Source organism: Balaenoptera borealis (assembly GCF_965194805.1).
Source record: "Balaenoptera borealis genome assembly, chromosome: 3".
Lineage (NCBI taxonomy): Eukaryota > Metazoa > Chordata > Mammalia > Artiodactyla > Balaenopteridae > Balaenoptera > Balaenoptera borealis.
In genome coordinates, this window is record NC_138866.1 from 146,454,339 (window position 1) to 146,467,195 (window position 12,857).

Genomic DNA, 12,857 nt, shown 5'->3' on the forward strand with positions numbered 1-12,857 from the left:
GACGTGATTTCATATCAATAAGGTAAGATTACATTATTATTTCAATGGCTTGTTAGTATTTCATTAAACAGATATTTTATGTTACTTAGCCAGGCTGCTGATAATGAGCACTTGATTGTTTCCAAATTTGTACTTAATAAACCTCTCAGTGATGAACAATCTTTACAAACTTTTATTGAAAAATACTTCACACATGAGAGGATATAATATATATGTAACGCTTAAAAGATAATAATAAAATGAACCCCTCTGTACCCCCCTCCCTGCTTAAGAAACAGAGCATGATCAGAAGCTTAGAAGCCCCCTGGAGTTCCTGCCCCAGCTTATGAGACTCTCATTCTCCTAGAGGCACTAGTATCCTGAACTTTGCATGAATCATTCCCATGCTTTTCTCTATGATTTTATTCTATAAGTATTTATCGTCCACCCCAATAAACTAGATCCTAAGTATAAGCCTACAGGATAAAATAAAGAACAAGAGTGCTATGGGCATCTTGATTCCTGGCCTTCCTTTCCAGACTAGGGACCCTGACTTACTGAGCTCTACATTCACAGCCTGGAGCTTACTATATGATCAGCAATTGTTTGATGAATGAATGAATTTGTAAATGAATGAATGAGTGAGTGAAAGAACCAAGTTCAGTGGAACTCTCGCCATAAAGACCGAATAAACTTCTACTTCCTTTACCAAGGAATAAGGGAGAATTTCTTTCTCAACGACCTTGGCCCTAGACTTCATGACCCTAGACTTTTCCCCTTGTAGGACCTTTCCTGTCAGGACCCCCGCAGGCCAGTCTGTGGGCCACCTACCATCTAACATATGCAAACTCACTTTAAAAAGGCCCATGAAGAGATTTTTATACAATAGATAACTGAAACAGTTTTTTATGTGTATTTTTTAAACTGTTCCAGTCCATCCACTGTTACATAACAGACTCAGTGCCCCAAAACAAGCATTTTATTATGCTTATGAGCTCTGTGCGTCAGGAATTGAGACAGGATCTAGCAGGGGTGGCTTGTCTCTGCTCCCTGATGTCTGGGGTCTCAGCTGGGAAGACTCAAAGGCTGAGGATATCCCAATGGTTGGGGGCTGGGGCCAACTGGAGGCGTCTTTACTCGCATGTCTGGCTGTTTGACGCTGGGTGTTGTCTGGAACCTCAGCTAGGCTGTCAGTCCCAACACCTACACGCGGTCTCTCCACGTGGGCTAGTTTGGGCTTGCTCAAACTAGCTTGTAGCTGGGATGAAAGAGAAGGTGTACAAGAAAGCAAAGCACAAGTGCGTGCCATTTTCATGATCCAGCCTTAGAAGTTACATAGCCTCCCTTCTTCCATACTATTGATATATTGACTGAGGCAGTCACACAGTTGCCCAGGTTCAAGGCGTGGGGGGGGTGGCAAGTTTCTAGAAGAGTATGTAAACAGGAGTTATTGTGTCCATCTTTGGAAAACATAATCTGCCATGCTTTTGCTTTCTTTTTCTTTAAATTGCATAATCTACACACAAAAGAAGAAATATAACATCTGAAGAGTCTAAAACTCTCCAATCATGTCTGTCTCCCTTACATTCAACCAAAGGGAACCATTCTCGTGAATTTTATGTTAATTATGCTCTTGTTTTCTTTATAATTTTGCCACCCCAGGTTTGTTTCTAAATAATATACTGTTTAGTTTTGCCTGTTTGCAAACTTTACAAAAATGGAGTCATACAGAGGTATACTTATGTAATCTTGTTCATTTACTCTTGTGTCAGGCAGGATTGGCCTGGTTATGCTGTGGTAACAAGCACCACCCAAATATCTCTGGCTTATTACTCCAAACATACTACATATATGTTGAGGTGGCTGCAACTCTGCTCTGGGATCCAGGCTGAAGGAGCAGCTCCTATCTGGAACATCACTAGTCTCGTGGCAGAAGGAAAAGAGAAGATGGTGGGCCACAAGCTGGCTCCTCAAACTCCTGCTCAGAAGTGACAATTGTCTGTTTTTACTCACATTCTGTTGGCCAAAGAAACCACGTGGCTAAGCCTAAGGTCAATCAGGTTGCAAATATAATCTTCACGTAGATAAGGACCCCAAAGAGAGTAGCCCTAGAGGGGCAACAAATATTTTGGATAATAATACAGTCTACCCCAGCATTCTCCTTTGGTCACAAATATTTATTTCCCTTTTTTCTGTAAAATAAATTCACTCGTCTCACAGGAGACAACCTAAATTCTCATCTAACCATGGCACCAGAATTTTTTTTTTTTTTTTTTTTTGGCTGTGTTGGGTCTTCGTTGCTGGCTTTCTCTTGCGGGCTTTCTCTAGTTGTGGCGAGCAGGGGCTACTCTTCATTGCAGTGCACGGGTTTCTCACTGTGGTGGCTTCTCTTGTTGTGGAGCATGGGCTCTAGGTGCACAGGCTTCAGTAGTTGTGTCATGGACTCTAGAGCACAGGCTCAGTAGCTGTGGCTCACGGGGTTAGTTGCTCCGTGGCCTGTGGGATCTTCCCGGACCAGGGCTCGAACCTGTGTCCCCTGCATTGGCAGGCGGATTCTTATCCACTGCGCCACCAGGAAAGTCCCTGGGTGAGTGTTTTAAAGCCTCCAGTAGTGAGGGACCCATACAGAGGGGGAATGAATATTCTGAATACTAATACAATCTACCGCAGAAAGCAAATCAAAAAACCTCACAGCCCCCAGGAGGGCGTATGCCCTCTCTAGGAAGAAAATAGAACAAGAAGGACCTCCAAGATGGCAGAGGCAAGAACTATGAAGGACAATGGCCTGACAAATCCCCTCTTCCCCTGAGAGCAGGACTAAGACCTAATCAAGAAACATTCCCTCCACCTAGGGTCCAGTGGTTTAGAATCCGCCTGCCAATGCAGAGGACACAGGTTTGATTCCTGGTTCTGGGAAGATCTCACATGCCGTGGAGCAACTCAGCCCATGTGCCACAACTACTGAAGGCCGTGTGCCCTAGAGTCCGTGTGCCCTAGAGCCCATATGCCACAACTACTGAGCCCACATGCCACAACTACTGAAGCCCGTGGGCTCTAGGGCCCACATGCCAAAACTACTGAGCCCATGTGCTGCAGCTACTGAAGCCTGCACACCTAGAGCCCTTGCTCCACAACAAGAGAAGCCATCACAATGAGAAGCCCTCACGCAACAAAGAGTAGCCTCTGCTCGCTGCAACTAGAGAAAGCCCGCGCATAGCAACGAAGACCCAACGCAGCCAAAAAAAAAACTCACCTGATTGATGACAAACTTGGTCATGTGACCTTTTTGGCCAATGGAATGTGAACACAAGTGACATGTGTCACTTCCAAATAGAAGCTTTGTTAGGGTGACCAAACATTTTGATTTGCCCAGGACTATTCTGGTTTTAGCACTGAAGTTGTGTGTCCCAGGAAACCCCCATTCCTGGGCAAAATGGGATATTGGTCACCCTAGCTTTATGAATCATTACATGGCCAAGCACTCTCTTTTTTTCCTTTTTCATGAGACCACAAATATCATTAGAAACCTCCCATGAGCCTTGATCGCAGAATGAAGAGGAGATGCAGCTAACCTCTGTGGACATGTAACATGAACAGGAAAGAAGTCTTTGTGGCTGTGAGCCGTGGAGATGTGAGAGTTGTTTCTCACTGCAGCCTTAGGCATAACTTAGCTTATCTGACTGAGAACACTGGACATGGTGTTTCTGACATTCAGCCATTCATTCATCTACTTCTTGTTGATGTCCCGGCAGACCCTGCCTCTTTCTTCCCTCCCTAAGGTTATACCAATTTTCTCCTTGAAACTCTGGTACTGTTGTGAGTAGGGTTGCCAAACAAAATGCAGAATGCCCAATCCAATCTGAACTTCAGATAAACAATGAATAATTTCTAAACAATTTTTACCAAATTTAAACTGATCAAATTTATATTTTTTACTAGTAAATTCACTAATTTTTTACTATTGAAAATAATTTTAATTAGTATATCCCATGCAATATTTGGGTCATACCTATACTAAAAATTTATTTACTATCTGAAATTCAAATTGAACTGGGCATTCTGTAATTTTATTTGCTAAATCTGGCAAGCTAGTTGTAAGGAAAACACCTTCTGAGGTGCCTGGGACAAAGAGTATACTCAGAAAATTTCCTCTTCTGCAGGGAGGTGGTGTTGTTGAGTGGAGTGGTCCCCAGACTTACTTGATCATCACACTTATGGGGAGCTTTAAAACAGGGACCTAGGTATGACCTCAGACCTAATGAATTAGAAACTTGGGATACCTAGGGAATTCATACTCTAAAAAAACAAACAAAACTCCCTAGTTAATTCTGATTGTCAGCCAGGTTTGGGAATTACTGGTCTTCTCTTTTTTTTTTTTTGCCGCAGCGCATGGCATGTGGGATCTTAGTTCCCTGACCAAGGATCGAATCAAACCCGCACCCTCTGCCTTGGAATCAGAGTCTTAACCAGTGGACTGCCAGAGAAGTCCCTGGTCTTCTCAAATTTTAAAGCGCATGCAAAGAACCTAGGGATCTTGCCAAAAAGATCCTGAATCAGTGAGTCTGGGGTAGGACCTGAGGTACGGCATTTCTACCACATTCCCAGATGATGTTGATGCTGTGCATGTGTAGATCACAATTTTGTTTGAGTAGCAAGGCTTTAGAGCAGTGGTTCTCCAACCTGATTGTGCATCAGAGCTACTGTGGGGCTTGCTTTACCAGATTGCTGGGCCCCACCCCAAAGTTTCTGACTTAGTAGATTAACAAGTAAGTAGGGCCCCCGCTTGCTAGAAAAGTGCCGGAGACCTCACACTGAGAACCACTGCCCTAGGGGAAAGCATTCAGGCTTTGGAATCAGGCTGACCAGAGCTGAATTCCATCCCAACATGTGGACCACCTCCAGCAAATTCCTTACGATGGTACTCCACTCTGACTATACATTAGAATCACCTGAAGAACATAAAAAATTCAGATGCCAGCGTCTTATCCCAGATCACATTAAATCAAAAAAGCTGGGAGACCCAGAGCCACAGTTTACAAAGTTCCTCGGGTGATTCTAATGTATAGCCAGGGTGGAGAGTCATTGAAATGCTTTGAGCCATTCTCCTCATCTGAAAATGAAGACTGTGGGGATTAAGTGAAATAAAAGATGAAAAGGATCCGGTACAAGGCAGGCACTCCAAGCAGCTGCTATTACTCATTCTCTCTCTATTGTTGCTTCCTTCCTTGCCTTCTACCTTAGAGGAAGAGTTGTCTCCAGGCCAGTCCAAGGCCCAACTGGTCCCCCTCCCCCACAAAAATAAACCTAGTCGCCTTTGTCATTTTGCTTCTGTCACTGCCCCCTCTCACCAGCCTCTTAAATCTATTTCCCATAGGCTCCTCTCTATGTCTTTTAAAATACTCTGAACACCCTTATCACTCAATCTTGCTGCCATCCTGTTTCCTGCCCCTTCTCATGAATGTATTTTTTAAGCTCATGGCCTACAACTGGGCCAATTCCTAGGTTCTCCTTAACCCCTGGGAACAAGGGACTCATTCTCTCCATCCCTGAACCTAAATTTTACCACATAGACACCCAAAGATGATCAAGACTGTTTGAATGGTCAACCCCAAAGGTCTTTTCTGAGTAATTATTCTCCTTCAATTCAATTGAACAAACATATTTAATGCCGTCACTGGTGTACAAAGATGAATGAGTCACCATCCTTGCCCTCAAGGGGTGGGGTACAGGAGTGGCTGCTTATGTAACTAAGTCAATAGTATTGATGAGATAAGAGCTATGATGTAAAGTGTGAACCATGTGGATTCTTGACTTAGCACTCAGACTTAGTTAAGGGTCTTGAGCATAAATATTTTTTGAATGAATTAATGAATGATTGAATGAATGAATGAACTCTACAGGAAGGCTTTATGAATGAAGTGACCTCGCAGCAGTGTCCCAAAGGATGAGTAGGGTTTTCCAGGTGGGGAAGTGTATAGGTAGGTGTTCCAGATGGGGTCAAAGGTATGGGAGCAACAAATAGCATGGCACATTCCAGAAATGGTGATGATGTAACTGGCTGACAGGGAGGTGTGAAGAGGAATGGGAGGAGGGAAGGGTGGAGAGGGAAGGTGGTTTGGAGGTAGAGCTGTAAAGAGATGCTGAAGGACCTCCTGTGCCTCCATAAGAGTTTGAATGTTATCACTTAGGTAATGGAAACCATTCCTGGGTTTTAACGAGGGAATCGGTTGATTAAAATTGCATTTTGAAAGGCAGCCTGGCAGCCACTTAAGCTACTGGGAGAGGATGAAACCCTTGGCAAGAGTGTATGGGAGAGAAGCAGAGGGTTTAGGACAGAACTCATGGCCAAAGAGTCAGACACAGGAAGGAGAGTCCACAATACAGACTAATGGGGGAGGCAGGGAAAGCAGAGGTTCCTGCCACCAGAGTCCCAGGCTACCAAGAAGTCAAGAAAGGGGGACTGAAAGCCGACTTCCAGATGTGGGAGTTACGGTGACCTTGTCAGAGCTGGTCCAGTGGAGTAGCAGGGGCAGAGACAGAAGTACAGCAATGGGCACCACAAGACCACTCCCTGCCCCTTTGATCTCTGTGACCACGTGCCTGCTCTCTCCTCATCTCTCTCAACGGAAATACAAACTTAAAAATATGAAGCCACGGGAAGCAATTCCTTTGTTGGGACATTGAATGTAAGTTTTCTTCTTTTTTAAAAACTTCTTATCTAAAAAATGTTCAAACATATACACAAGTGGAGAGAATGTTACACGGAAACCCAGGTAGCCATCTTCCACCTTCCAGAATGATCAGCTCCTGGCCAAGGCTGTTTCACCTCTACACTCATGCCCAGTGAGTGTAGCAAATTCCAAACATCACATCATTTCATCTATAAACATGTCATTACCTCTGACATATAAAGACTTAAAAAAATTAACAATACAATTAATATACCTAAAATCAACAATTTATTAATATCATCCAAAATACAATGTGTTCAAAGTCCCCGATTGTTTCATTATTTTATTATTTTTACAATTTGTTTTAATAAGACCCATGTGTTACATTTGGTCTATCTCTATCTCTTAAATATCTTTTACCTTTCTAATTGTATAGGATCCCCTCTACATTTTTCTTTGCATTTTATTTGTTGCAGAGGAAACAGGACACCTGCTATCTTGACAGCTCATGGTTAAAAGGGCATGTCCTCAGATCATATGGCCTACTTCTATTTTGCTTTCTTTTGTATGAGTAAACTTTTTATTGATGTATTACCTATTACACAAAAGTATATAAATCGTAAGTGTGCAGGTTGATGCATTTTCATAAAAGAACACACCTGTGTAACCACCACTGAGATCAGGAAACAGGACATTACAGGACCCCTTTCATGCCCTCTCCCAGTGTCTACTACCCCACAGACGTGACCTGACTTATTCACACCATAGATTCATTTTGCCTATTTTTGAACTTTATATAAATGGAATTATACAACATGTTCTCTTTCAGAACTGGCTTCTTTTGCTCAACGTTATGTCCATGCTGTTGCTTATGACAATGGTTTGTTCATTCTCAAAGCTGTATAATATTCCATTGAATATGAATATACCAGTTAGCTTACCCATTCTAGTGTTGATGGACATTTGGGCTGTTACAAACAGTGCTACCATGAACATTGGTGAATGTTGCTTTGGGTACACACTTTGGTATGAATGTTATGCATGCCTAGGTTTTCATTTTGGCTCTACTGCATACCACTTGTGTGACCTTGAGCACATTATTTCCCCTCTCTAGCCTCAGTATCTTGATTCGTAAAATGGGGATAATAATACCCACCCTGTGGAGCTATTGTGAGGATTAAATTCAAGAAAGCATGTAAAACAGTGCTTGGCTCTTAGTAAGGGTTTAATAAGGGTTGGCTATCATTATTCCTACCTGTCTTGTGCGAACTTCTCAATCTCCTTACTGTTTTCCTCCTCCTGCCTCTTAAAAGTCCATTTTTCCAAGTTTAAGGTAAACTGGGCTGGTTTTCTCTCTCTGAAACTTATCTATTCTCATGACTTCCACGATCATGTATGTGGGCAACTTTGCAAAGGGTCACATAAAAAGTTTGACTCAAAAACTTTTGCCTTGGGCTTCCCTGGTGGTGCAGTGGGTAAGAATCCTCTTGCCAATGCAGGGGACACGGGTTCGAGCCCTGGTCGGGGAAGATCCCACATGCCACGGAGCAGCTAAGCCTGTGTGCCACAACTACTGAGCCTGCATGCCACAACTACTGAGCCTGCGCACCACAACTACTGAAGCCCATGCACCTAGAGCCTGTTCTCCACAACAAGAGAAGCCACCACAGTGAGAAGCCTGCGCACCGCAACGAAAGAGTAGCCGCCACTCGCCGCAACTAGAGAAAGCCCGCACACAGCAACGAAGACCCCATGCAGTGAAAAATAAAAATAAATAAATAAAAACACTTGCCTACAAAACTCAACCTTTCCCCTAATCTCCAATCCTGCTTTTCTAGTCCCAATGTACTATTTGCCCTTTTCCTTGCATATATCTGTTACCACGATCTCACCAGACCTAAATGAGACTTGTCTTTCCTCCTCCATATTATCATCACCTTGGAATCCTCTCTGACACTTCCCTTCCCCTCGCACCCCAGATTTAACCTGCAGGAAGTCCTGACGAATCTTTCCGTAATCACATCACTCCTTCCTTGCTTTTCCTTTTTACTCCCTCTGTCAAGTTCATATATTTATCACTTTACACTTAAGCTAATCAATCGCCTGCTGTCTCTTCTACCTGGCTCCAGTCTCTCCCACACTAAATTACCCTGAACATTGCCTTCAGACTAACTTGACTAAGATAGTACTTGATGATAAATAATCATAACAGAGCATATGACTGCTGGAATGGTGCCATGAAGAGCTCCATGAACCCTCTCCCCAGTGAAACAACCATAATTGGTGAAAACTATTTAAAAAATTAAAACCCCAAATGAAACAATTTGTAGCCTCTGAAATTTGTTTTAAGAGCACACAGTAAATTAAGAAACTTTTATTCAAGAAAATCTACTAAATCTTAGCAAGAAAAGTGAGAGTTGTACAACATAATAAATACAATTAACACTGCTGTATGTAATATGTCTTCACTAGAATAGTCCAGCCAAGTCACTGAACAAACAAACAAGCAAACAATAACAACAAGCCCCAGAGGGGAGAGGAATCCATATCCAAAGTTACTACATTACCCAAAATATCCAGTTTTCAACAACAAAAATTACAGTACGTGCAAAGAAATAGGAACGTATGACCTATACACACAAAAATCAGGCATCAGAAACTGCCTTTGAGAGGGCCCAGTTGTCAGACTTACCAAAGCCTTCAAAATAATTGTTATAAATATGGTCAAAGAACTAAAGGAAACTGTGTTTAAAGAAGTAAAGGAAGGTCTGATGACACTGTCTCATTAAATAGAGAATCTCAGTAAAGAGAAATTATAAAAGAGAACCAATGGAAATTCTGGAGTCAAAAGTTCAATAAGTGAAGTGAAAAATTCATTAGAGTACTCAGAATAGCCAAAACAACCTTGAAAAAGGAGAGCAAATTTGTAGGACTCACACTTAACAATTTCAAAACTTACTACAAAACTTCAGTAATCATTGTGTAATATTGGCATAATGATAGACATATAGATCAATGAAATAGATTTGAGAGTCCAGAAATAAACCTATACGTTTCTGGTTAACTGATTTTTGACGAGCAAGGGTGACATTCAGGGTGAAAAGTATAGTTTTTTCAACAAATGGTGTGGGACAACTGGATATTCACATGCAAAAGAATGAAGTTGGGCATCTTCCTCACATCGTACACAAAAATTAACTCAAAATAGATTATAGACCTAAATGTAAGAGCTAAAACTATAAAACTCTTAGAAGAAAGTATACAAGTAAATCTTCACGGATCTTGGGCTAGGTAAAGTCTTCTTAAATATGATACCAAAAGCACAAGCAAAAACAAATAAATTGGACTTCAAAATCAAAAACTTTCATGCTTCTCAACCATTTTTAAATGTACAATTCAGTGGTATTATGCACATTCACATTTTTGTACAACCATCACCACCATCCATCTCCAGAACTTTTTCATCCTGCAAAACAGAAACTCTGTACCCATTAAATAATAACTCCCCATTACCTCCTTCCCGTGGTCCCTTGTAACCAGGATTCTTTCTGTCTCTATGAATTTGACTTTTCTAGGCTCTTCATATAAGTGGAATCATACAATATTTGTCCCTTTGTGACTGGCTTATTTCACTTAGCATAACGTCTTCAATGTTCATCCATGTTGTGGCATGTGTTAGAATTTCCTTCATCTTAAAGGTTGGATAGTATTCTATAGTATGTATATACCACACTTTGTCTATCCATTCATCCATCAATGAATATTTGGGTTGTTGCCACCTTTTGGCTATTGTGAATAATGTTGCTATGAACATGGGTGTACAAATATCTGTTTGGATCAAGTAGCACGTGGAAGAACATTTTAAAATTTAATAGTTATGAAATTATTTTAATGTAGAGTAGAATTACTATAACCAGCACACCAAGCTTGCTATATCATAGATGTTATTACTTAGGTCCACAGGGATTCTCAACCTCAGGACTACTGACCTTTTGGGCCAAATAATTCTTCACTGTGGGAGCTGTTCTGTTTAGCAGCATCCTTGGCCTCTACCCACCAGATACCAACACCACTCCCTTCAGTTCTGACAACCAAAAAATGTCTCCAGACATTGCCAAATGTCCCTTGGTGGGTGAAACTGCCCCCAGTTGAGAACCACTGATTTAGGATGATACAGAAGAAGGTATTTAATATAAAAAATGAATGAATTTAATGAAACTATTAAGTAAATAATAAGCAGGTAGTAAAGAGATAGGGTCAAAATGATGAAGGTGATATGCAGGTGCCTGGAGCTTAGGATGCCTGGAGCATGCCATGCACTGAGCTAGGAGAGCCAAATCCTCAGGCAGCTAAGAGGAAGCCATCAACTGAGATGAAATATTAACTGGCCTCTGTCATGGGCCCACTCTATCTTTTCATCTTCTCGCCTATTGATTCTCCACTTGGACTCTTCTCTGGACAAATCAACTTGTATTCTTCCACTTAGAGGCCTCTGTCCCTGTTGTCCTCCCCCAACTGGAATGTCATGCCACCCGAGCCTGACTTCAGCCCATAGACCTTCAAGGGCCAGTTCAAATCTCTAAGAATTGAAATCAGAAGAAATTGTTCCCTCCTCGGAATAACTGTTCATGTTGATTACACTTTATTGCTTACTGCTCAGTCCTTTTTAGTCATCTCTTCAAGTATTTCCCCTTGCCCTATATAGGGATGGGACTTCGCTTCCTGGTTCTCTCTCTCTAATACTAAATGTCTTGCTTGGTAAAAATATTTACTTTCTTGTTAACTCAAATATATGGTAAAACAATATAGGGATCTCTGGTAGGATGTAAACAGCTTAAAAATAGCTCAAGAACATGAAATTATGCAGGAAAGGATTGTAAAGCACTTACTTAATGCACAAGTTTTACTGATTCCTCTTGAGTTAACAGCATGAACAACTCAATTTTTATTACTGTAATTAAGGATGACGTCAAGAAAAGGAATGCATGGTGACTAAGAAGTCATCTTTAGCCAACCACCTGTCTGACACTCTGCAGACATTATAGGGCTCCAACAGCTTTGTGTGTGTGTGTGTGTGTGTGTGTGTGTTACATGAGAATTTTCAGTCCTGGGTCCTATGTATGTAAGTGTAAAAGTTACCACCCAATTTATCTTTCAAACTGAGACCATTTGAGAGTGAAAGACACTCTTTCAAATTTTGGGGACACTATTCAAATTTTGCCAGGGCAGTAGGCATAAACCACGACTGTCCTGGGCATAAAGCCACCCTATGATTTTACTATAGACAACTTCACATGTAGGTTTAAGGAAGCACCCCGAATCACAGGCAAGGTTATTGTTCAGCACTGTTTGACTAGCCAGAAGGAAGCTTTCCTAATAACAAAAGAGGCTAAACCCTTGAATTTCACCATAGTTAGTTCTGTGGAACTACTGCATGCTGGCACTTAGAACTTCTAAACAAACTTCATCTCTATTATCAATCAGAAGCTAGCCAGGAGGCCTGGTCCTGGGGCATTCTGAGCTCACTGCCTAGACTTTACAGACAGGCAGCACTGGGTGTGACAATAAGGTGACAGTTTTGGAGTCCTCAGAGCCTAAACTATCTCAGGCCTTGAGGGGAATCTCATGAACACTCAGGTTGCAGCTTTTATCACTATTCTCTCAGCCACAGACTTCCCATTTCCCTCAGAGTGATTATGCTGACGAGGTCTGGTCTCAAAAACCTTAACTTATGGTGGGAATGTAAATTGGTGCAGCCACTATGGAAAACATGGAGTTTCCTCAAAAAAATAAAAATAGAGTTGCCATATGATCCAGCAATCCCACTCCTGGGCATATATCTGGACAAAACTATAATTTGAAAAGATACATGCAGCCCTATGTTCATAGCAGCACTATTCACAATGGCCAAGACATGGAAACAAACTAAATGTCCAAGGACAGATGAATGGATAAAGATGTGGTACATATATACAATGGAATATTAATCAGCCACAAAAAAATGAAATAATGCCATTTGCAGCAACATGGATGGACCTAGAGATTCATACTAAGTAAAGTAAGTCAGAAAGAGAAAGACAAATACCATGATATCACCTATATGTGGAATCTAAAATATGACACAAATGAACCTATCTACAAAACAGAAACAGACTCACAGACATAGAGAATAGACTCGTGGTTGCTAAGGGGGAGGGGGAGTAGGGG